General features: G+C 37.3%; 1 pseudogene; it reads right to left on the bottom strand.

Annotated features, from left to right (window-relative positions):
- Positions 1–17,814: 17,814 nt before the first annotated feature.
- LOC128576815 (phosphopantothenate--cysteine ligase-like) lies at positions 17,815–25,183 on the bottom strand (annotated as a pseudogene).
- Between the last annotated feature and the right edge of the window lie 1,270 nt (positions 25,184–26,453).

Genomic DNA, 26,453 nt, shown 5'->3' with positions numbered 1-26,453 from the left:
AAATTCCAAGAAATCTACAAAAGAAAAAACCCTCCTACAACTAATAAGTGAGTTCAGCAAGGTTACAGGATACAAAATGATCAACACAGAAAAATCAATTGCATGTCTATATATTAAAAACAAACTGTGGAGATTATCCAAGATGGCAACCGAGTAACAGTTTCCTTGCAACTGGGCATGGTGAGTCTGGGGAGACAAGACTCCAGGCATCTCTGGCTGGTGGGATCCGCCTATAAACATTCCTTTGAGGACACAGGGAGTCAGCAAGATACCTCTGGACTCCGTGAGGAGGACAAAAGCAGTGGAAAACTGGCACCCTGGGTAAGTGGATAGCCACTTCAGGAGTGATCCCAGCAACAAGTGCTTTCCAGGGAAAACTTCTGTTTAGCCAAGTTTAGCAGTTTAAAGTGCCTTTTAAGCAGGCTGAGGAGAGATTTGGGTTCTCCACCCTGCATGGTTTGAGAAATCAACAGAATCCTCCAGTCTCCATCTCATACAGGCGTATCAGCATTGTGTTTAACATCTCATACCCAAGAAGATCACATGTTCCCCAGAAAATATTCAGCAAGATATATATACTGCTTTGTTTTTGGTTTTTGTTTGTTTGTTTTTGTTGTTGTGTTTTGTTTATTTTGTTTTTTGCACTTTTTGGCCTGGGCTGGGTTTGAACCCGCCACCTTCGACATATGGGGCCAGTGCCCTACTCCTTTGAGCCACAGGAGCCACCCTGTTGTTTTATTTTATAATTTCAACATTTTCCCTATAGCTTTTCCTTTTTCTTTTCTTTCTTCATTTTTCTAGTGTAAATGTAATTTCCCATTGCTGCCTTTTTCAACAATTAGAACTTCATTTCTGCTAGTGTTTCTACCTCAATTATTTGGTTTTTCCCACAATTTTATCCCGTAAAGTTTTCTGTTTGCTTGTTTTGGTTTGATTTATAGCATTTTTGTCTTTTTCTCTACTTGGTAGAGGTGGGGTATTGTGTCCAAACAGGATAGCAAAGAGCTGCTAACGTCAAGGGAACCACCCAACCTGACACCCCCAGAGGTTGAGAGTTTTCAAGGTTGGGTCAAACTACCCTAGTGTACGCCTATATTGCTCTGTGTCCCTCTTTCTGCCCCTCTCTTCTTTTTATCAGTATTCTCTTTTACCCACCCCCTCTCTTTTCTCATTCTTCTTTTCTTTCTTCTGTTTTGTTTTGTGTTGTCTTTTTCTTTCTTTTTTCCTTCCTGCTCTTCAACCTTCTCATCCTTCTGGTCCTGTACCCAAAGGACTCATCAAAACCCTAGCCCAGAGGCACAGCAATGTAAAAAGCAAGAGAAAGTGAAAGGAAAATTACGGTAAGGAAACAGATAAAAGAAATCACTCATGAGGAAGAATCAACAGAAAAATTCTGGCAACATGAAAAACCAGTCCAGAGCAACCCCCAAAGGGACCATGAGGTAACTACTGCAGAGGATTCCACCTACAAAGAAATGTTAGAAATGACAGAAAGGGAATTTAGAATACAGATGATGAAAACAATGAAGGAAATTATGGAAACAATAAAGGAAACTGCTGATAAAGTAGAAAATAACCAAAAGGAAATCCAAAAACAGAATCAAATAAGAGATGAATGATATGAAGAATATAGAAAGGATATAGCAGAGTTGAAGGAACTGAAGCAGTCAATTAGGGAACTTAAAGATGCAATAGAAAGTATCAACAACAGATTAAATCATGCAGAAGAAAGAATCTCAGAGGTAGAGGACAAAGTTCTTGAGATACCTCAGATAGTTAAAGAGGCAGAAAAGAAGAGAGAGAAAGCAGAACGTTCACTGACAGAATTATGGGATTTATGAAGCGTTCAAACATACGAGTTATGGGTATCCCAGAAGAGGAAGAAGAATGCCCAAGGGGAATGGAAGCCATACTACAGAATATCATAAATGAAAATTTCCCAAATATCACCAAAGATTCTGACACACACCTTTCAGAGAGATATTGGTCCGCAGGTCGCCTCAAGTCTAACCAAGCTTCTCCAAGACACATTGTGATGAGCCTGTCCAAAGCCAAGACAAAAGAAAAGATTTTGCAAGCTGCAAGGAGTAAGCGCCAACTGACCTACAGGGGCAAATTCATCAAGGTGTCTGCAGAGGTCTATAATGAAACTTTCCAAGCAAGAAGGCAATTGTCATCTACCTTTAATCTACTTAAACAGAACAATTTCCAGCCCAAATTCTATATCCTGCTAAGCTAAGCTTTAAAATTGACGGCAAAATCAAATCATTTACTGATATACAAACATTATGGAAATTTGCCAAAACAAGACAATCTCTACAGGAAATACTTCAACTTGCTCTACACACTGACCATTACAATGGATTAACAGCAAAGTAAGAGCTCAGCAATTAAAGGAAAGAACCTAACTTCCACACTGATGCAAAAGATAAAACTAAGCAATGGGAGTGGTGCCTGTGGCTCAAGGAGTAGGGCTCCAGTCCCATATGCCAGAGGTGGTGGGTTCAAACCCAGCCCCGGCCAAAAACCATAAAAAAAAAAAACTAAGCAATGGACTCTCACAAAATAAGATGAATAGAACACTACCACACTTATCGATTATCTCAATAAATGTTAATAGCTTGAATTCCCCACTGCAGAGGCATAGATTGGCTGACTGGATTAAAAAACACAAGCCATCCATTTGCTGTCTGCGGGAAACACACCTAGATTCAAAAGACAAATTAAAACTCCGAGTTAAGGGTTGGAGGACAATTTTTCAGGCAAATAGAATTCAGAAGAACAGAGGGGTTGCAATATTATTTCCAGATACATATGGATTTAAAGCAACTAACGTCAAAAAAGATAATGATGGTCACTTCATATTGGTCAAGGGAAAAATACAACAAGAAGACGTTTCAATTCTAAATATTTATGTACCCAATTTAAATGCTCACAGATTCTTGAAACAGACTTTACTCAGTCTGAGCAATATGATATCCTATAACACCATGATAACAGGGTACTTTAACACCCCTTTTACAGAGCTGGACAGATCCTCTAAACAGAAATTAAACAAAGATATAAGGGACTTAAATGAGACCCTAGATCAACTGTGCTTGATAGATGCATATAGAACACTCCATCCCAAAGATAAAGAATATACATTCTTCTCATAGCCCCATGGAACATTCTCCAAAATTGATCATATCCTTGGATACAAAACAAACCTCAACAGAATCAAGAGAATTGAAATTTTACCTTGCATCTTCTCAAACCACAAGGCACTAAAAGTGGAACTCAATTACACCAAAAACGTTCAACCACACACAAAGGCATGGAAATTAAACAACCTTCTGTTGAATGATAGACGGGTGCAGGAAGAAATAAAAGAGGAAATCATTAACTTCCTTGAGCATAACAACAATGAAGACACAAGCTACAAGCTACCAAAATCTGTGGGATACTGCAAAAGCAGTTTTGAAAGGAAAATTTATCACTTTAGATGCCTACATTCAAAAAACAGAAAGAGAGCACATCAACAAACTCACAAGCCATCTTATGGAATTGGAAAAAGAAGAACAAAATAAGCCCAAACCCAGTAGAAAAAAAGAAAAATCCAAAATTAAATCAGAGATCAATGAAACTGAAAACAAAAGAATCATTCAGAAAATTAATGAAACAAGGAGTTGGTTTTTTGAAAGAATACATAAAATAGATAAACCTTTGGTCAGACTAACTAGAAACACAAAAGTAAAATCTCTAGTAACCTCAATCAGAAATGACAAATGGAAAATAACAACAGATGCCACAGAGATACAAGAGATCATCTCTGAATACTACCAGAAACTCTATGCCCAGAAATTTGACAATGTGAAGGAAATGGATCAATATTTGGAATCGCACCCTCTCCCTAGACTTAGCCAGGAAGATATAGAGCTCCTAAACAAACCAATTTCAAGCACTGAGATTAAAGAAACAATAAAAAATCTTCCAAGCAAAAAATGCCCTGGTCCAGATGGCTTCACTCCAGAATTCTATCAAACCTTCAAGGAAGAGCTTATTCCTGTACTGCAGAAATTATTCCAAAAAAATTGAGGAGGAAGGAATCTTCCCCCAACACGTTCTACAAAGCAAGCATCACCCTGATACCAAAACCAGGAAAAGACCCAACTAAAAAGAAAAATTGCGGACCAATTTGACTAATGAATATAGATGCAAAAATTCTCAACAAAATCCTAGCAAATACATTATAGCTTATCCTCAAAAAAGTCATACATCATGATCAAGTAGGTTTCATCCCAGGGATGCAAGGCTGGTTTAACATACGCAAGTCTATAAACGTTCTCCACCATATTAACAGAAGCAAAAATAAAGACCACATGATCCTCTCAATAGATGAAGAAAAAGCATCTGATAAAATCCAGCATCCTTTTCTAATTAGAACACTGAAGAGTATAGGCATAGGTGGCACATTTCTGAAACTGATTGAAGCTATCTATGACAAACCCACAGCTAGTATTTTACTGAATGCAGTAAAACTGAAAGCTTTTCCTCTTAGAACTGGAACCAGACAAGGTTGTCCTCTGTCATCATTACTATTCAACATAGTGCTGGAAGTTCTATCCAATACAATTAGGCAAGACAAGGAAATAAAGGGCATCCAAATGGGTGCAGAGGGGATCAAACTCTCCCTCTTTGCTGATGACATGATCTTATACTTAGAGAACCCCAAAGACTCAACCACAAGACTCCTAGAAGTCATCAAAAAATACAGTAATGTCTCAGGATATAAAATCAATGTCCACAAGTCAGTTGTCTTTGTATACGCCAACAACAGCCAAGATGAGAGGCTAATCTTCCTTCACCATAGCACCAAAGAAAATGAAATACCTAGGAATATACCTCACAAAAGAGGTGAAGGACTTCTATAAAGAAAATTATGAAATCCTAAGAAAGGAAATAGCAGAGGACTTTAACAAATGGAAGAACATACCACACTCATGGCTGGGAAGAATCAACATTGTTAAAATGTCCATACTTCCCAGAGCAATGTTCGGTTTTGACACCATACCTATTAAAATACCAACATCCTATTTTCAAGACCTAGAAAAATTATTCTGCATTTTGTATGGAAGACACTTGTACTAGACTGTTTATTACAGCTCAATTTACAGTTGCTAAAACGTGGAAACAGCCTAAATGCCTCTCAACCCAGGAATGGATTGGCAAGCTGTGGTATATGTATACCATGGAATACTATTCAGCCATTTAAAAAATGCAGATTTTGCAACATTTGTATTAACCTGGATGGAGGTTGAATGCATTATTCTTAGTAAAGCATCATAGGAATGGAGAAGCATGAATCCTAATGTATTCAACTTTGATATGAGGACAATTAATGACAATTAATGACACAATGAGGGGTGGGGAAAGGGAGAACAGACAGAGAGAGCAGTATGGAGGGGTGAGGGAAAGGAAAAAAAGAAAAGAAAATAGTGACTAATTCTCACATAAATTGGATTTAATTTTGACCAAAGTACATTATTTGAACAATAATTTTTAATTCAACTTGTTAATATGTTGTTTAGGATATTGCATCCTCATCTATAAGTGAAATACGTTTGTAATTTTCCTTTATAAAAATATATTTTTCAAATTTTAATATCAAATATATCTAGATGAAGTAGAATGATTTTGAAGTATTTCTTCTTTTTCTATTGTCTATAAGATTTGGCATGATCTTTTTTTTTGAAATTGTCTTCTATTTTTATTTATAAAAATAAATATTCTCTATTTTTTGACCCTTTGAGAAAAAAAGAAGTTAACTGATGACTCCATCCTGAACCTCAGAGTCAAAGCATTCTATGATAGACATACTTTTATCTGACAATGTGAATGTTACATTTTTGCATTATTATTCTTCTTATTGCTCAATATTTCATTGCAGCAATCATCTGATTTCTTTTCTGATTGTATTTATCATTGTTTGTTCTTTTTTTTTTTAATTTTTTTATTAAATCATAACTGTATACAATGATATGATTATGGGGCATCATACACTCACTTAATAAACCATTTGACACATTTTTATCACAGTGGTTAACATAGCCTTTCCGGCGTTATCTCAGTTACTGTGCCAAACCATTTATGTTTGTTCTTTATGAGGTGGTTGTAAGATGTTAGTTTCAGTTCCTGGTTTTCTATTTGATTACAAATGTCTATGTCTCTATTTTTGTGCCAGTACCATCCTGTCTTGACCACTATGGCCTTGTAGTACAGCCTAAAATCTGGTATGGTGATGTCCCTGGCTTTGTTTTTATTACTAAGAACTACCTTAACTATACAGGGTTTTTTCTGTTTCCATACAAAATGCAGAATAATTTTTCTAGGTCTTGAAAATAGGATGTTGGTATTTTAATAGGTATGATGTCAAAACCGTACATTGCTCTGGGAAGTATGGACATTTTAACAATGTTGATTCTTCCCAGCCATGAGTGTGGTATGTTCTTCCATTTGTTAAAGTCCCATGCTATTTCCTTTCTTAGGATTTCATAATTTTCTTTATAGAGGTCCTTCACCTCTTTTGTGAGGTATATTCCTAGGTATTTCATTTTCTTTGGTGCTATGGTGAAGGAAGATTAGCCTCTCATCTTGGCTGTTGTTGGCGTATACAAAGACAACTGACTTGTGGACATTGATTTTATATCCTGAGACATTACTGTATTTTTTGATGACTTCTAGGAGTCTTGTGGTTGAGTCTTTGGGGTTCTCTAAGTATAAGATCATGTCATCAGCAAAGAGGGAGAGTTTGATCCCCTCTGCACCCATTTGGATGCCCTTTATTTCCTTGTCTTGCCTAATTGTATTGGATAGAACTTCCAGCACTATGTTGAATAGTAATGATGACAGAGGACAACCTTGTCTGGTTCCAGTTCTAAGAGGAAAAGCTTTCAGTTTTACTGCATTCAGTAAAATACTAGCTGTGGGTTTGTCATAGATAGCTTCAATCAGTTTCAGAAATGTGCCACCTATGCCTATACTCTTCAGTGTTCTAATTAGAAAAGGATGCTGGATTTTATCAGATGCTTTTTCTTCATCTATTGAGAGGATCATGTGGTCTTTATTTTTGCTTCTGTTAATATGGTGGAGAATGTTTATGGACTTGCGTATGTTAAACCAGCCTTGCATCCCTGGGATGAAACCTACTTGATCATGACGTATGACTTTTTTTTTTTTTAGACAGAGCCTCAAGCTGTTGCCCTGGGTAGAGTGCTGTGGCATCACAACTCACAGCAACCTCCAACTCCTGGGCTCCAGCGATTCTCCTGCCTCTGCCTCCCAAGTAGCTGGGACTACAGGAGCCTGCCACAATGCCTGGCTATTTTTTGGTTGCAGCTGTCATTGTTGTTTGGCGGGCCTGGGCTGGATTCGAACCCGCCAGCTCAGGTGTACGTGGCTGGTGCCTGTACAGAAGGTTGTTTAATTTCCATGCCTTTGTGTGTGGTTGAACAATTTTGTTGGAGTTGAGTTCCACTTTTAGTGCCTTGTGGTTTGAGAAAATGCAAGGTAAAATTTCAATTCTCAGGCGGCGCCTGTGGCTCTGTCGGTAAGGCGCCGGCCCCATATACCAAGGGTGGTGGGTTCAAACCCAGCCCCGGCCAAACTGCAACCAAAAAATAGCCGGGCGTTGTAGTGGGTGCCTGTAGTCCCAGCTACTCGGGAGGCTGAGGCAAGAGAATCGCTTAAGCCCAGGAGTTGGAGGTTGAAGTGAGCTGTGTGAGGCCACGGCACTCTACCAAGGGCCATAAGTGAGACTCAGTCTCTACAAAAAAAAAAAAAAAATTTCAATTCTTTGATTCTGTTGAGGTTTGTTTTGTGTTCTAAGATATGATCAATTTTGGAGAATGTTCCTTGGGGCGATGAGAAGAATGTATATTCTTTATCTTTGTCATGAAGTGTTCTATATGCGTCTATCAAGCACAGTTGATCTAGGGTCTCATTTAAGTCCCTTATATCTTTGTTTAATTTCTGTTTAGAAGATCTGTCCAGCTCTGTAAAAGGGGTGTTAAAGTCCCCTGTTGTCATGATGTTATAGGATATCACATTGCTCAGACTAAGCAAGGTCTGTTTCAAGAATCTGGGAGCATTTAAATTTGGGTACATAAATATTTAGAATTGAAACATCGTCTTATATTTTTCCCTTCATCAATATGAAGTGACCATCTTTGTCTTTTTTGATGTTAGTTGCTTTAAATCGACATGTATCTGAAAACAAGATTGCAACCCCTCCTTTCTTCTAAATTTCATTTGCCTGAAAAATTGACTTCCAACCCTTAACTCTAAGTTTTATTTTGTCTTTTGACATGAGGTGTGTTTCCTGCAGACAGAAAATAGATGGCTTGTGTTTTTTAATACAATCAGTCAATCTATGCCTCTTCAGTGGGGAATTCAAGTCATTGACATTTATTGAGATAATCAATAAGTGTCATAGCATTCTATTCATCTTATTTTGTAAGAGTCCATTGCTTAGTTTTATCTTTTGCATTATTGTGGAAGCTAGGTTCTGTCCTTTAATTTATGGATGTTTACTTTGCTGAAGGTCCATTGTGATGGTCAGTGTGTAGAACAGGTTGAAATATTTCCTGTAAAACTGGTGGTGTTGTGACAAATTTCCTCAATGTCTGCATATAAGTAAAAGGTTTGATTTCTTTTCTTCTTCATATCAGTAAAAGATTCAATTTTAAAGCTTAGCTTATTGGGATATAGAATTCTGGCCTGAAAAATTGTTCTGTTTAAGTAGATTAAAGGTAGATGACCATTGTCTTCTGGCTTGAAAAGTTTCATTAGAAATGTCTGTGGTCACCCTGATAGATTTTCCCCTGTAGGTCAGTTGGCGCTTACTCCTGGCAGCTTGCAAAATTTTTACTTTTGTCTTGACTTTAGATAGATTCATCACAATGTGTCTTGGAGAAGCTCTGAGTTGAGGCAACCAGGGTACCAATAGCCCTCTGAAAAGAGTATGTCAGAATCTTTGGTGATATTTGAACATTTTTCATTTATAATATTCTCTAGAATGGCTTCCATTCCTATGGGGCATTCTTCTTCCCCTTCTGGGATACCTATAACTCATATGTTTGAATGCTTCATAAACTCCCATAATTCTGTCCAGTGAACGTTCTGCTTTCTCTCTCTTCTTTTCTGCCTCTTTAACTATCTTAGTTATCTCAAGAGCTTTATCCTCTACCTCTGAGATTCTTTCTTCTGCATGATCTAATCTGTTGTTGATACTTTCTATTGCATCTTTAAGTTCCATAATTGACTGCTTCAGTTCCTTCAGCTCTGCTATATCCTTTCTATATTCTTCATACTGCTCATCTCTTATTTGATTCTGTTTTTGGATTTCCTTTTGGTTATTTTCTATTTTCTCAGCAATTTCCTTCATTGATTTCATCATCTGTATTTTAAATTTCCCTTCTGTCACTTCTAGTATTTCTTTATAGGTGGAATCCTCTGTTCTAGCTACCTCATGGTCCCTTGAAGGGGTTGCTCTGAATCAGTATTTCATGTTGCCAGGATTTTTCTGCTGATTCTTCTTCATGAGTGTTTTCTTGTATATGTTTCCTTGCCCTAATTTTTCTTTCACTTATTCTTGCTCTTTAAGTTACTGTGCCTCTGGCCTAAAGTTTTAATGACTCCTTTTGGTATGGGACCAGAAGGATGAGAAGATTGAAGAGCAAGAAGGGAGAAAAGATTTTTAAAAAAGAAAGAAAAAAAGAGAAATAAGAGGGGGTGAGTAAAAGGAAATATTGACAAAAAGAAGAAAGGCACCAAAAGAAGGAGACAGGAGTAATATAGGTGTATAGTAGGGTACTTTGACCCAACCTTAAAAACCCCCAACCTCTGGGGGTGCTGGGTTGGGTAGTTCCCTTGAGGTCAGCAACTCTTTGCCACCACACTTACCAATTCTCTCAATAAATGTAAACATAATGAATTCCCCACTGAAGAGGCATAGGCTGCCTGATTGTATAAAATAGCAAAGCCATCTATATCCTATCCCCAGCAAACACACCTAACCTCAAAGGACAAAACAAGAGTCAGGGTGAAGGGTTAAAAAACATTATTTCAGGCAAAGGGAACTCAGAATAAAGGAGGGGTCACAAGCTTATTTTCAAATACAAGTGGATTTAAAGCAACTAAAGTTAAGAAAGAAAAAGATGATTACTTCATATTGGTCAAGGAAACCATACAACAAGAAGACATTTAAATTCTAAATACTCATGCACCCAACTTAAATGCTCTCCAATTTATGAAACAGACCATAATTAGTCTGATCAATATGAAATCCTATAACACCATAATAGCAGGGACTGTAATACCCCTCTGACAAAACTGGACAGATCCTCTAAACAAAAACCAAACAAAGATACAAGGGACTTAATGTAACCCTAGAACAATTGGGCTTAACAGACATATACAGAACACACAATCCCAAAGCTAAGAAATATACATTCTTCTTGTCAGCCCATGGAATGAACATACTCCAAAGTAGATCATATCCTAGGACACATATCAAACCTCAACAATTTTTTTTAAAAAATTGAAATTATACCTTGTACCTTTTCAGAGCACAAGACAATAAAGGTGGAACTAAACTCCAACAAATATTTTCATCCCCACACAAAGGCATAGAAACAAACAACCTTATGCTGAATGAGAGTTGGATCAAGGAAGAAATAAAGAAGAAATTATTAAATTTCTTATGCATAACAACAATGAAACCATGAGCTACCAAAACCTTTGGGATACTGCAACAGCAGTCCTAAGAGGGAAATTTATTGCATTAGATACCTACATTTAAAAAAACAGACAGAGAACACACCAGCGACCTAATGAATTGTCTTAAGGAAATGGAAAAGTTAAAGCAATCCAATCCCAAACCTAGCAGAAGAAGAGAAATAATCAAAATTAAATCACAAATAAAATTTAAAACAAAAGAATCATTCACAAAACTAGTGAAAAAAAAGGTGGTGCTTCAAAAAGACAAATAAAATTGATAAACCATTAGCCAGATTCACTAGAAACAGAAAAGTAAAATCTCTAATAACCTCAATCAGAAACAAATAAAGGGAAATAACAAAGGTACCATAGAGATACAAGAGATTATCTCAGACTACTACAAGACACTCTATGCCCAGAAATTTGACAATGTGGAGGAAATGTACCAATACCTGTAATCATACCATCTCCATAGACTTAACCAGGAAGAAACACATCTTTTGAACAGACCAATATCAAGCACTGAGATTAAAGAAATAATAAAAATAATAAAAATCAACACAAAAAAAAGTCCTGGGGCGGCGCCTGTGGCTCAGTCGGTAGGGCGCTGGCCCCATATACCAAGGGTGACGGGTTCAAACCCGGCCCCGGCCAAACTGCAACCAAAAAATAGCCGGGCATTGTGGCAGGAGCCTGTAGTCCCAGCTACTCGGGAGGCTGAGACAAGAGAATCGCTTAAGCCCAGGAGTTGGAGGTTGCTGTGAGCTGTGTGAGGCCGTGGCACTCTACCGAGGGCCATAACGTGAGACCCTGTCTCTACAAAAAAAAAAAAAAAAAAGTCCTGGACCAGATGACTTCACACCAGAATTCTATCAAATCTTCAAAGAAAAGATTGTACCAATACTACATAACCTATTCTAAAACACTGAGAAGAAAGGAACCTTCAGCTCAGTGCCTGTAGCACAGTGGTTATGGCACCAGCCACATGCACCAAGGCTGGTGGGTTCGAGCCCTGCCCAGGCCAGCTAAACAACAATGACAACTGCAACAAGAAAATAACCGGGCATTATGGCAGGTGCCTGTAGTCCCAGCTACTTGAGAGGCTGAGGCAAGAGAATGGCTTAAGCCCAAGAGTTGGAGGATGCTATGAGCTGTGATGCCACAGCACTCTACTGAGGGTGACATAGTGAGACTCTGTCTCAAAAAATAAAATAAAAAGAAAGGAACCTTCCCCAACATGCTCTATGAAGCAAACATCACACTGATACCAAAACCAAGAAAGGCCCCAACTAAAAAGTAGAACTACAGTCCAATTTCACCAATGAGTATCAATGCAAAAATACTCAATAAAATCTTAGCCAATAGATTACAGCTACACATTAAAAAAAAATTATACATCATAAGCAAATGGGCTTCATCCCAGGGATGAAGGTTGGTTTAACATATGCAAATCCATAAATGTAATTCACTATATCAATAGAAGCAAAAACAAAGACCATATGATCCTCTCAATAGATACAAAAAAGCATTTGATAAAATTCAGCATCCTTTTCTAACAAGAATACTTTTTTAAAAAGTATAGATAGCACATTTCTTAAACTGATTAAACCCATCTGTAACAAACTGACAGCTAGTATCATACTGAATGGAGTAAAACTTAAAACTTTCCCACTTAATTCTGCGTTTTGTATGGAACCAGAAAAAAACCCGTATAGCTAAGGCAGTTCTTAGTGATAAAAATAAAGCTGGGGGCATCAGCATACCAGATTTTAGTCTGTACTACAAAGCCATAGTGGTCAAGTCAGCATGGTACTGGCACAAAAATAGAGACATAGACACTTGGAATCGAATTGAAAACCAAGAATTGAAACTAACATCTTACAACCACCTAATCTTCGATAAACCAAACAAGAACATACCTTGGGGGAAAGACTCCCTATTCAATGAATGGTGCTGGGAGAACTGGATGTCCACATGTACAGTCTACAAGACTGAAACTGGACCCACACCTTTCCCCACTCACAAAAATTGATTCAAGATGGATAAAGGACTTAAATTTAAGGTATGAAACAATAAAAATCCTCAAAGAAAGCATAGGAAAAACACTGGAAGATATTGGCCTGGGGAAAGACTTCATGAAGAAGACTGCCATGGCAATTGCAACAACAACAAAAATAAACAATTGGGACTTCATTCAACTGAAAAGCTTCTGTACAGCTAAGGAGACAACAACCAAAGCAAAGAGACAACCCACACAATGGGAAAGGATATTTGCATATTTTCAATCAGACAAAAGCTTGATAACTAGGATCTATAGAGAACTCAAATTAATCCACATGAAAAAAGCCAACAATCCCATATATCAATGGGCAAGAGACATGAAAAGAACCTTCTCTAAAGATGACAGACGAATAGCTAACAAACACATGAAAAAATGTTCATCATCTCTATATATTAGAGAAATGCAAATCAAAACAACCCTGAGATACCATCTAACCCCAGTGAGAATGGCCCACATCAAAAAATCTCAAAACTGCAGATGCTGGCGTGGATGTGGAGAGAAGGGAACACTTTTACACTGCTGGTGGGACTGCAAACTAGTACAACCTTTCTGGAAGGAAGTATGGAGAAACCTCAAAGCACTCAAGATAGACCTCCCATTTGATCCTGCAATCCCATACTGGGCATCTACCCAGAAGGAAAAATATCCTTTTATCATAAGGACACTTGTACTAGACTGTTTATTGCAGCTCAATTTACAATCACCAAAATGTGAAACAGCCTAAATGCCAACCAACCCAGGAATGGATTAACAAGTTGTGGTATATGTATACCATGGAATACTATTCAGCTATTAAAAAAAATGGAGACTTTACATCCTTCATATTAACCTGGATGGAAGTGGAAGACATTATTCTTAGTAAAGCATCACAAGAATGGAGAAGCATGAATCCTATGTACTCAATTTTGATATGAGGACAATTAATGACAATTAAGGTTATGGCAGGGAGGAAAAGCAGAGAGAGGGACGGAGGGAGGGGGTTGGGGCCTTGGTGTGTGTCACACTTTCTGGGGGCAAGACATGATTTCAAGAGGGACTTTACCTAACAATTGCGATCAGTGTAACCTGGCTTATTGTACCCTCAATGAATCCCCAACAATAAAGAAAAAAAACTTTCCCACTTAAAACTGGAACCAAACAAGGATGTCTTCTATTGCCACTAGTATTCAATATAGCTCTGGAAGTTCTAGCCAATGCAATCAGGCAAAAGAAGAATATTAAGGGCATCCAAATGGGGGCAGAGGAGGTCAAACTCTCACTCTTTTTGATGATATGATCTTATACTTAGAAACCCCAAAAACTCAACCACTAGGCTCCTGGAAATGATCAAGAAATACAGTAGTGTCTCAAGGTATAAAATCAATGTCCACAAATCAGTAGCCTTTGTATACACCAATAACAGTGAAGTTGAGAAGCAAATCAAAGACACAATTTCCTTTACAGTAGCTTCAAAGAAAAGGAAATACCTAGGGATATATCTAACAAAAGAGGAGAAGGATCTCTACAAAGAGAAGTATGAAACCCTAAGAAAATAAATAGTAGAAAATGTTAACAAATGGAAGAGCATACTACACTCTTGCCTGGGAAGAATCAACATTGTTAAAATGCCTAAACTACCAAAGCAATCTACAGATTCAGTGCAATCCCCATTAAAATACCAATATCATACTTTGAAGAACTAGAAAAAGAAAAAGGTTCTCCATTTTGTATGGACCCAGAGAAAACCAGTATAGCCAAGGCTATTCTTAGTAATAAAAACAGAGTGGGAGGCATCACTCTACCAGATGTTAGGTTATATTACAAGTCCACAGTAATCAAAACAGCATGGTATTGACACAAAAATATAGACATAGACATCTGGAGGCAAATAGAAAACCTAGAAATGAAACCAGTCTCTTATTATGATCTGATCTTTGATAAACCAAAAAAAAAGCATACACTGGGGAAAAGAATCCTCATTACATAAATGGTGCTGGGAGAACAGGATAACCACATATAAAACACTGAAGCTGGAACTGCATCTTTCACCACTTACAAAAATTGATTCAAAATGCAAAAAGATTTAAATCTAAGACATGAAATGATAAAAATCCAAAAAAAGAAGTGGGGTAAAAACTCTTGATAATGTCAGCCTGGGGAAAGATGTTATGAAGAACACTTCAGTGGCAATTGCAACAACAACAAAAATAAACAAAGGGACTCGATTAAACAGAAAAGCTTCTGCACAGCTAAGGTCACAACAATTAAAGCTAATACGCAACCTTCGGAATGGGAAAAGATATTTGCATGTTGCGAATCTGACAAAGAGTTGATAACTAGAATGTACAGAGAACTCAAATTAATCAACAAAAAAGAGCAAATAATCCCATATATCACTGGGAAAGAGACATGAACAGAACCGTCTCAGAAGAAGACACAAATGGCTAGCAAAAGTTTGAAAATACGCTCTTCATCCCTAATCATTAGATAAATGCAAATCAAAACCATCCTGAGACATCACGTAACCCCAGTGAAAATAGCCCTCATCACAATGTCCCAAAGCTGTAGGTGCTGATGCAGATGAGGAGTCCCACTGTTGATGGGACTGCAAACTAATACAGCCTCTTTGGAAAGAAGTATGGAAAATCCTCACTCAAATTAGACCTCCTATTTGATCCCACAATCCCATTACCAGGCATCTACCCAGAACCCCCCAAAAATAATTTTATCATAAGGACATTTGCAGTAGATTGTTTATCACAGCTCAATTTACAATCACCAAGATATGGAAACAACCCAAATGCCCACCAACCCAGGAATGGAATAACAAACTGTGGGATATGTATACCATGGAATACTATTCAGCCAAAAAAAGATGGAGACTTTGTATCTTCTGTATCAACCTGGATGACATTCAAATACATTCTTCACAGAAAAAGATCACAAGAATGGAAAAGCAAGTGTTGGATGTACTCAATACTAATATGAAGCCACTAGATGATCTAATACATGCCCACATAAGAGAAAAACTCAATTCAATTCAAGTTTGGGGTGGGGGAACAAGGAATGGAGAGAGAGGAAGAGGAAGGGGGATTTGTGTGCTCCTACTGAATGGACACAATGTGAGGGTATATGGCACACCTCTTAGGTGTGGGACACAGTTACAAGCAGGACTCTACTTATAAAATGCAAGCATTTTAACCTAGTTGTTTGTACCTTCTCATTAATCTGAAAAAATATAAAAGAGGCTTATTTAGCTCATGGTGGTTCTGTATGCTGGGAAGTATAAGAGGCATGGCAGTAGCAGCTGCTTGGCTTTTTGTGAGAGCCACATTAAAACATGGTAGAGAAGGTCTAAGGGGAAGAAGATGCTTGTAAAGAGGGCCAAACATGAGGAATAATCTCATTTTATATCAGCTCATTCTCATGGAAACTAATCCATTTCCAAGGGAACAAATCCAATTGCATGAGAGTGAGAATTCACTATCCTGAAAACAGCACCCAGATACCTCCCCACACTATCCTACTGGGGATCAAATTTCAATATGAGAATTAATGGGGATAATAAACCACATCAAAACCATAATATGTGGTTATACTTTTTGAGATCTTGCATAAGAACTTGCTTCAAAAAACTTTCCTGAAAGTACCAACCAGTTCTACTCTCCAACACCCCTGGTTGTACAAGTGATCAAATAGTGACATATAGAGCATTTGCCTAGGTGATGCTGAGATGTGGAGAGGGTAACTGGAAACCCTAAAGTTATACTAAGTTACATTAAATGATATATTAACCATTGAATATCCAGATCATTATCAAATAATATAAAATAGTGCAACATCAATTGCTAAACACAAATTTAAATTCATCTACTTGTGACTTTTTTTTTTTTCTTAGAGAGGGTGATTTCCCTATATTGCTCAGGCTGGCCTCACCCTCCTAAGTACTGGGATTATAGGACTCATCATACCCAGCTACTTAGGGCTTCTTGATTTTTACTAAAAATACTTGGATCTGTTAATAAATATGTCGATTGCCACATAAGGACATAAAAAAATTGTACTATGAGGAAGCCCATGTCTCTAGAAATTATGAAATGGTATATCCATAAATTTGCTAATCTACTACAGAAGGTTGGTATGTGAAAGTTCACAATTCCTTGCTTCCAAATTTTCACCAGGAATTAAGGTTACTAAGGGTTAAGGATTCTAATCAATATATTTAAAATAATTAACTACTAACTACTTTTAATAACAGGAATGAAGGAAAATATTTCTCTATATTAAGTGTGCAAGCAAAGTAAAATATGCTTTGATAAGGAAAAATAAGATATGAAGGGTGCATTTTTAAGGCAAAAGAGTAATTTTGTTCTAGTTTAGACGTTATTTAAATGTTGTTTCAAAGTAAGAAAGAGGAAAATAAAAGAAAAAAACAAAATGGATGCAAAATGTTGTAAAGGGAAAAAGAGAGACAAAGAGAGAGAAACATATCACATGTGGTCACACAGGCTAAAATTGAATGGATTTTCTTATAAAGGTTTTTATTTTTTAATTATTTTTTTTTTCATTGTATCAGCTTTTGGGCATACACTTTATTGTACTTTTTTATACATCCATTTCCCAAAAAGACATATTTGTTCATCGTTTTACTCCTCATAGCTCAGCATAGGACCTGGCACATAGTAGGCACTCAACAAATACTTGATCTTCAAAGCATGATCCATAATCCTCTTTTCGTAGGATGAAGAAGGCTGATGTTCAGGCCCCACGTAGATTTTGAGGAATATATAATTCCCAGTAAGTTCTTTTGTTAAAGGTGAGAAACAGTTTTAGGTTTCATTTCAAAATCAAGATGACATTCAGGTGAGTGTGTCAGGTGTCTTGGTCATTAAAAGACAAATCCCAAATTTTATTTTCCTGCTCATCACTTTTTCCCTTTCCTTCATTATTTCTATACTTATGAAAGCAAAGAATTTATTCTACTTCTCACCATTTGATCCTACAAGGGCTTTATTTCAGTTTTTGTCACATATAAAAGCCGTGTGTCGAGACCGAAGATTATCCACTGTCTTCTCTTCTATCTCTATGCATTTTTCTACTTCTTCTTCTGATAGCAATAACTTGGTTTCTGAGTCTTTGGTTACAATAACCACGAATGACTGTCGTGACTCAAGGATATTAGTCACCACCACTTGATGTTGATAAATTTCCAAAGCGTTCCGAGCACGATTAATTACGATGGAGGGGTCCGTCTCCAACTTAAAGGAAATTATAAATGCTTTGGGAGCCCAATCTTTTACCAAAGGAGAAAGCATTTTTGGCACCATCATCATTGTTATCTGCAATAGCCCCCAGATGACTGGATCTTGTGTTCAGGCATTTCAGAGACAGGAACATAGAAATCTGACACGGCCACAGCCAGGTAAAACATCACAGAAGAGCCTAGCGGATTGAGCGCCTGGGCTACAGTCCGCCACAGTGGTAAACTCTACTGCCAGAAAAGTGCTGGCAGCCACAGCCTCCTGGTAGTTCCACAGAGCGGCAGCGAAGCCCGGAGTGCATTCTCTTCGGCCTCTAGGCTCAGCAAGCCCGAATGGGCTGGGCCGGAAGGCCGCAGCGCCGACAGCCAGGTCTGGGGTTGAAATCAGTGGGCAAAGGGAAAAGCTATAAAGGTTTTTAAATGAGCTTTGATATCAATAGCAAACCTATGCAAAGCTAGAATTTGAATTTCTCTGTTAAAATGAAAAATTTTTTTGGATTATTATAAAGGGTTTTCCTTTCCCTGCTGAGTAAGTAATATGTCTAGGAAACAAAGATTCTGTGTCCTATCAAACATAAAAATATTTTTAACATCTAACTCCAGTAAGATTAGCCCATATCACAAAATCCCAAAATCAGAGATGTTGGCGTGGATGTGGAGAAAAGGGAACACTTCTACACTGCTGGTGGGAATGCAAATCAATACATTCCTTTTGGAAAGATGTTTGGAGAACACTTAGGGATCTAAAAACAGACCTGCCATTCCATCCTACAATTCCTCTACTAGGTATATATCCAGAAGATCAAAAATCACATTATAACAAAGATATTTATACCAGAATGTTTATTGCACCCCATTTCATAATTGCTAAGTCATGGAAAAAGCCCAAGTGCCCATCGATCCATGAATGGATTAATAAATTGTGGTATATGTACACCATGGACTATTGTGCAGCCTTAAAGAAAGATGGAGACTTTACCTCTTTCATGTTTACATGGATGGAGCTGGAACATATTCTTCTTAGCAAAGTATCTCAAGAATGGAAAAAGTATCCAATGTACTCAGCTCTACTACGAAACTAATTTATAGCTTTCATATGAACGCTATAACCCAATTATAACCTAAGAATATGGGGAAAGGGGAAAGGGAGGAGAGGGGAGGGGATGGGGGAGGATGGATGGAGGGAAGGTAATTGGTGGGACCACATCTACAGTGCATCTTACAAGGGTACATGTGAAACTTACTAAATGTAGAATATAAATGTCTTAACACAATAACTAAGAAAATGCCAGGAAGGCTATGTTAACCAGTTTGATAAAAATATTTTAAATTGTATATAAAACCAATGTATGGTGCCCCATGACTGCATTAATGTACACAGCTATAATTTAGTAAAAAAAAGGAATCTGAAGAAAAAGTATCCAATGTACCCAGCCCTACTATGAAACCAATTTTTTTATAGCTTTCATATGAAAGCTACAACACAATTATAGCCCAAGAAGAAGGGAAAAGGGGAGAGGGAGGGAAGGGGAGCAGGGAGAATGGGTGGAGGGACGGTAATTGCTGGGACCACACCTACGGTGCATCTTACAAGGGCACATGTGAAATTTACTAAGTGTAGAATATAAATGTCTTAACACAAAAAAAAAATTAAATAACTTTCTCTGTTTCATATATCTTTTTTATAAGTAAAGAATTTTGATATTAAAACAGCTAAGGAATTTTTTACACATATGTTCCTTCCTATATTTGCCCTTGAAATCTTTTATTGTCACTTTGGTGATAACAAAGAGATAATTAAGTATTGCCTCATAGCATTCTGTGATCTTATACAATCAAGTCTTCAAACCTTTGACATTTTTTACAAACTTCCCGGAATCAAATTCTAAACGAATTTTTTGGCCTCAAATTGACTTTGACATGTCCCAGAGGACTCTTGTAAAATCTGAAAGAACTTGTTCACTCTCACCTTGTAAGAGAAGGATGTTAAAATAATGAGATTTCTCTGATATGATAAATTACATGGGAAGCATTGTGAAATAATAAATGATCCTGAGGCCAGGCACAGTTAGTTCCTCATGCCTATAATCCTAGCACTCTGTCAGGATGAGGCAGGAGGATCCCTGGAGCTCCAGTATTCAAGACCATCCTGAGCAACAGCAAGACCTTGTCTCTACCAAAATAGGAAAAAAAGCCAGGTGTTGTAGGGGGTTACCTATAGTCCCAGCTACTTGGGAGGCTGAGGCAGGAGAATTACTTGAACCCAGGAGTTTGAGGTTGCTATGAACTAGGCTGATGCCACGGCACTCTAGCCTGGGCGACAGAGTGAGATCCTGTCTCAAAAAAAAAAATACTTTACCTTCTTTAGGTTATGGAGTAGAACCTCTATAAGTTGACCACCAGGGACTATAACAAACTGGTGAACATGTCGAGGTGGTCAACATAAGGAACTTCCATTGAGTATACATGGTGTATGTCCAGTCTATGAAAATTAGGTCAACTTAAGGAGGTGGTCAATGTAGGGAGGTGGTCAACTATGAAGGTTCTACTGTATTTATAAACATATATATAGTATTAATATGAGTGTTTTTCAGGAACTACATACAACATTCCTAGCACTCTGTTAATCTGTATGTCCTGTGTGAAGTTATTGTCGTAATTCTCGTCTTTATCTTAAAAATTATATTTTAATAACCAAATTTCATCATCAATTGCATATAATGAGTTCTCATTAGATTGTTAGCTATGGCTATTTTAAATATTTTGTCATTCACAGGCAGTTATTATTTTACTCTGGTTTTCCCTGATAGCTTTTACAATCAGCTATAGGCAAGAAACAAAAGGGCTTCATGTTCAAAGAGATTCATGGAAAAGACTCTGACAAGTACTCTGGTATACAGATTTAACATATCAATATATTGATAATTTTAAGATCATACCACAGAGCAAAAATTCCCAGAACTCTAGTTTTAAAAAAATGCCAATGAATTCAGAACCAAGATCAAGCAGAACAAGAATTAATTATATGAGACCAAATAAACTCATGATGATGATTATGATTTTTATGACTTTTTTGTTTGGAACATTATGGTTCCTTAATATTTTGTTTTCCAGATTTTAAAAATCCTTTTTCTCTTTTCTCTTAAACTATCTTCAAGTTACAAAAATTTGGTAGATTATACCTTTGAGAACAAAAAACACATATTTATTTTTCTTTCTGTCTCATCCTTCCAGAATTCAGAAACTCGTATTAAATACAGTAATTGCATAACTCCAATAAGGATCTGTTCTCCTTGTAACAGGACAAACTTGGAAACACTGGTTTTATAAAGGCTTTCAACAGAATGTCATATTTGAAAATGATGTACATAGAATCAGATAAGACCAGACAGATATTAGGAACAAAGTTTGACATTATGGGGCCAGTGCTTACAAAGCCCTCTGGGAACATCAGCTTGATACCTGACTTACAGATGATTAAGAAGAGTCACTTCCTGATAGGCTCACAAAACTTAAGATATATTAGGGACCTCCAGAAGGGAAGAATTCACCCACATCTATAGGTATTGGTAGGCAAAGATTGATGATAAGTTCTTAGCTTAGTTTCCTACTCTCAAGAGGCTTTTATGTGTCTAATTTGAGATTTCTTACTAAAAGCTCCAGCAAAGCAGACTTAACAATGCCTATTCTTGCTGTATTTAAGTAAATAATTAGGGCAAGTTTAATGAGACTATGCTTATTCTATAAACAAATTAGTCTTAGTTTGATTATGTTCGATAGAAATGGGAGTAAATGGCCGGGTGCAGTGGCTCATGCCTATAATCCCAGCACTCTGGAAGGCCAAGGTGGGTGGATTGCCTGAGCTCACAGGTTTGAAACCAGCCTGAGCAAGAGCAAGACCCTATCTAAAAAATAGCCAGGCATTGTGGCGGGCACCTGTAGTCCCAGCTACTTGGGAGGCTGAAGCAAGAGAATCACTTAAGCCCAAGAGGTTGAGGTTGCTGTGAGCTGTGATGCCATGGCACTCTACTGAAGAAAACAAAAAAGAAAGAAAGAAAGAAAGAAAAAGAAATAGGAGTGATTGTAGAGAAAAAGAAATCTATGTTTGAATAAAAAATATATCACATCCTTATCAAATTCTAGTTATGTTCACTGGCTTTGAGCTTTTAGTTTTGTACTTTTTTAAACTACTTTCTACTGTTCTATGCATTTTGCCAGTAATTAACATTTCCAATTTTTCTCTCACCCCTCTGACTTGGTGCCACTGAAAACTAAAACCCAACAGCCCACATACCTATTGGGACTATCTAAAAAGTTCTTCAAGAAAAAGCTGGACTCTTCCATGCTGTGCTCTAAGAAATAACCATAAACACTACACTGTAATCTTAGAAATTCAGTGGGTTGCTGCTACTTGTTCTTACTATCCCATCTAAAGATGCTTCAAGCCCCACATCTAAAAATCTCAACTGATTACCCTATGGACTAAAAAACTGGGTTTATAATTTTTCTAACGATTAACCTTTCGTTTTGATAGAAATTCCCCCTCAAATGTTTGATTGCCTATACTATTTGAAGGCTTACCTCATGTGGGTATTCAACTCCCACCTACACCATTGCCTCCTAAAATGGAACACACTATTTAGCTGGACTGACCTATTTCCAAGACCATGAGACTGATTCATTAAGATATGAGACAATGTACTTAGATTTGTTCTTTTCTTCTTGTCTCAATCTATGTTTTTCTCCCCCTTTATGGATCTCTTACCTTGAAACTTCTAACCTGAGTCTCTATCCAGAGCTATCAATTTGACCTTTAATATGTGAAATATCTTGAATTTTCAAAGAAGAGAATGAAGGTTAGCAGAATATGCCACTTCAAAATATAACACTTTGGCATATTGATTATTTTTTAGCTGAAGACAGTTAAGATAAAGCCAATTCAAACAAAGCTCTCTGCCTACTTCCTAGTTGCTTTTAGGAACCTCCAGCATTTGTAAAGGTGTCTCCCAATTGAAACCAAGCTTTCTGCCTAAGTAGGCATTTTTAAAGGTGTCTCCCCTCCCTTTCAGAAGTACGTAACAGAAGTACGCACCTGAAAAGGAGCAAAATATTTTAGGAGTTGTCCCTCTAAACCCCTCACCCTTTCTAGGGAATTAAAACCTGTACTCCTGCCTGAGGCTAGTAATCAAAGAAGCAGAGGAGTGTTCTTTGTTTTAAATCACAGGAGATGGCTTAAAAAAATTGTCAGGACAGAGGTCACAAGATTGCCTTCACCGGAAATGCTATAGTTAAACAACAATACCCCAAAGCTCAAAACCCCTTTAAAAGCTCCATATCTCTGCTTAAAGGAAGGACAATGGATCTTTAAGATAAGAGTCTGACATATTCCTCATTTACTGGCAAATTAATAAACTTCTCTTTCCTTTTCCTCAAACCACTTGTTTTTGTTCTTTGTTTGACCTGGGGACAAATACCAAACTTTTGATAACACCCTCTCTACCAGGAAGGACAAACGTTAATCACCAGAGACAACTCTAGACCTTAACTTAGAGATGGCACCAGAGGGATCTACATAATAAACCTTGCCAAAACAATAGTTATCTTCCATTATTTCCCCATATATTTATCTTCCTGTAGTTTTCTACCCCTTGAAGTTCAAAGTCCTTTGCCTTTGTCTTGTAACTTCTCTACTAATTTATTGTTCTTTTGTTAAGATGTCATCCAAAGCTCTAACCACCCCTTTGAGTTACTCATCACAGAATACTTTCATGTACACACACGATGCATGTGTATATTAATAAACTTCTGTTTATTTTTCTTTTGTTAATGTGTCTTGTCAGTCTAATTTACAGAGTCCAAGCTAATGAACCTAAGATAGATAGAGGAAAATACTCTTTAATCCCCTATAATGTTTTACTGCAGGATCAGCAATAGCAGACCAGCCACAAGTCTGGAGATATATCAGGAGTTCCCCAAACAAATCTGAGAGCATATTTTACATAGGTCTCTCTTCTAACTACCTTAACAAGGCTCATTTTCTTAGAAATTGGAAGTCTATGGAGGAGGTTAGGACAAAATCTATTATCTGGGTCAAATATTTAGGAGGGAGCTTGAAGTTTTTTTAACTTCTTCAGTTGAACTTAAACAAAGCTGAAAAGTCTAATTCTCTATACTGTACCATGCATCTTCCTCTCAGAGTGAAATTTTGTCACCTCTGTGATTCTCTTTAACTTCATGACTCCCAATCAGCAAATGTTACTGAATCCACAATGGATCCAACCTAGGTCCAGCTGTTCATGGCACAGAATAACCAGTTGTTGAGATGAGAATTGCCAAGGAAGAAAGGAATTTCTAATATGAAAGATGCCATTTGGGAGAACTGACAAATCCATTCAATTAACAGAGAGTATAGGCTTTTTAACAAGGGTCTATAAGCACTGGGGCAAGTTGTAGGGAATAATGAGTCTTGCCCAGAGGCCTTTGGAACCTCCACTCCTTTGCCTTGCAGAAATTCTGCCATTAATAGGAATCAATTCAAAAAGTTCAAGTACTTAGTTAAAGAAAATTTGAGAAGGGACACAAAGAAGGGGGTTATGAGAGGGGATGGAAGAAAAGCCTGGTGTGTTGAACAAGGAAGTCTGAAGGGACCATAGGAACATTCACCACTCAGCAGTTCTCACCAAAAAAAAAAAAAAAAAAAATGTGCGTATGAGGTAACCTAGGTAACCAATGACTGACAGGAAAAAGACAATAATCAATGACCAATAGAAAAGAGCAATAATTCCTAGAGGTGCAGAGAGGCCAATGAAAGAGTTGCAAACAATTTCAAACTGAGAGGAAGAGGTATTAATACTTCTGTACTGCCTTTGCATTTCTCTATCTCTCTCTCACTCCTCCCCAATCCCCTGTCACCCCTCTTCTCCTTCATGAGAGGGATCCACTTCTGACTCTCTTTGGAAATGCCCTAAACTTTCTCTTTGTTCTTAAATAAAATTTCTCTTTGTTATGCTGAAACTCATGCAGGTTACTTTTTCTTTCTATTCACACTACCTGTGATGCTCCAGTTTTGTTTTCAGTTTGCACTTACGTCTGCTTTCAATTCCTACTGTGCCTTGGTTGAACATTGTAGCTCAGCCAAGTAATTGAACCAGGTGCCTGGTACAGGGAACCAGGACTCCCAACCCACAACAAGATTATTCTTTTATAAAACCATTTAGGATTCATTGAAATTTGTTCATAAAGATCCTTAAATGACTGACATTGTACAGAGACCAAAATAAAGTGAGAAAGGGGTCCCAATAAGGCACTGGCACACCAGCATTGCTTTAGTAATCTCCATTCCTTATAGGAATGGGATGTTCTTTTATTCTTGTTCTTTGTTTAATTTTTTTTCTAAAGAAATTCTTTGCTTCTTGAAATGAGAAATCAAGAAAGAAAATACAGCTTGGGACCATGATGTTTCACTCAGCATATAAATTTGATGTTTCTCATTCACCATATAAATTTGTTGCCAAACAGACCTGGTTGAATGAAATATATTTGTCGCAAAAATATAACTTCTGTGAGACATTGCTACAACATTCCAGTGATTTAAGGATTGTTGTGATTGTGCCTAATACTTTTGTGAAAAGCAGGTTTTGACAAACTAAACTGAAAACCTAATTAATCAACCTTAACAGCCAAATCTAGCTGTTCATGTGAGGCTTAAATGAGAAAATGTTATAAAAAAGACTTATTTTAATGTGATTGACTCTTCATTGTAATCTATAAACTTTAAAGGAAGAAAAAATCTACTTTTTATCCATCTTAGGTTTATTGCGTGGGGTCCTACAAATTAAACTGTTAAAAGACAGATGTGAAGTAAAATAAAACCTTAAGTCTCCCCTCGCAGCAGCCAACTGAATGAAACTCCTCTCAGCCAAGGGTGTACCCTAAAATTGAGTTGCTAGCCATGAGAAAAGAGATCAGACATGCCTCACCATGCCCCTCCCTTCTTAGAGACAACCACTGTAACTCATTAACATGCCTAAGGGGACATACAAGACACATCTGCAGGTATTCAATACACAAAACAAACCACTTGAGTCAGCATATGTCCCAAGTATGTCTCTGATTAACAGACCCTTACCTTAATTCAAGTATTCCTTTTCACTGATTCCTGGTCTTTTAGACAAAGTCTAACTCTTTCATTTGTCAACTAAAGAATTTTTAAATTCACCAATAACCTGTAAGACTCTGCTTTGAGATGTCCTTTGACCTTTCTAGGCCAAACCAATGTATGCCTTCCATTTATTGATTTATGACTTCACCTGTAATTCCTGTCTCCCTGAAATGTATAAAACCAAACTGTAACCCCACAACTGTAAGTCCACTTGCTCAAGGATTCTTCGGTGT

This window comes from Nycticebus coucang, chromosome X, assembly GCF_027406575.1.
Source record: "Nycticebus coucang isolate mNycCou1 chromosome X, mNycCou1.pri, whole genome shotgun sequence".
Classification (NCBI taxonomy): Eukaryota; Metazoa; Chordata; class Mammalia; order Primates; family Lorisidae; genus Nycticebus; species Nycticebus coucang.
This window is presented reverse-complemented; position numbering and strand designations above follow the sequence as displayed.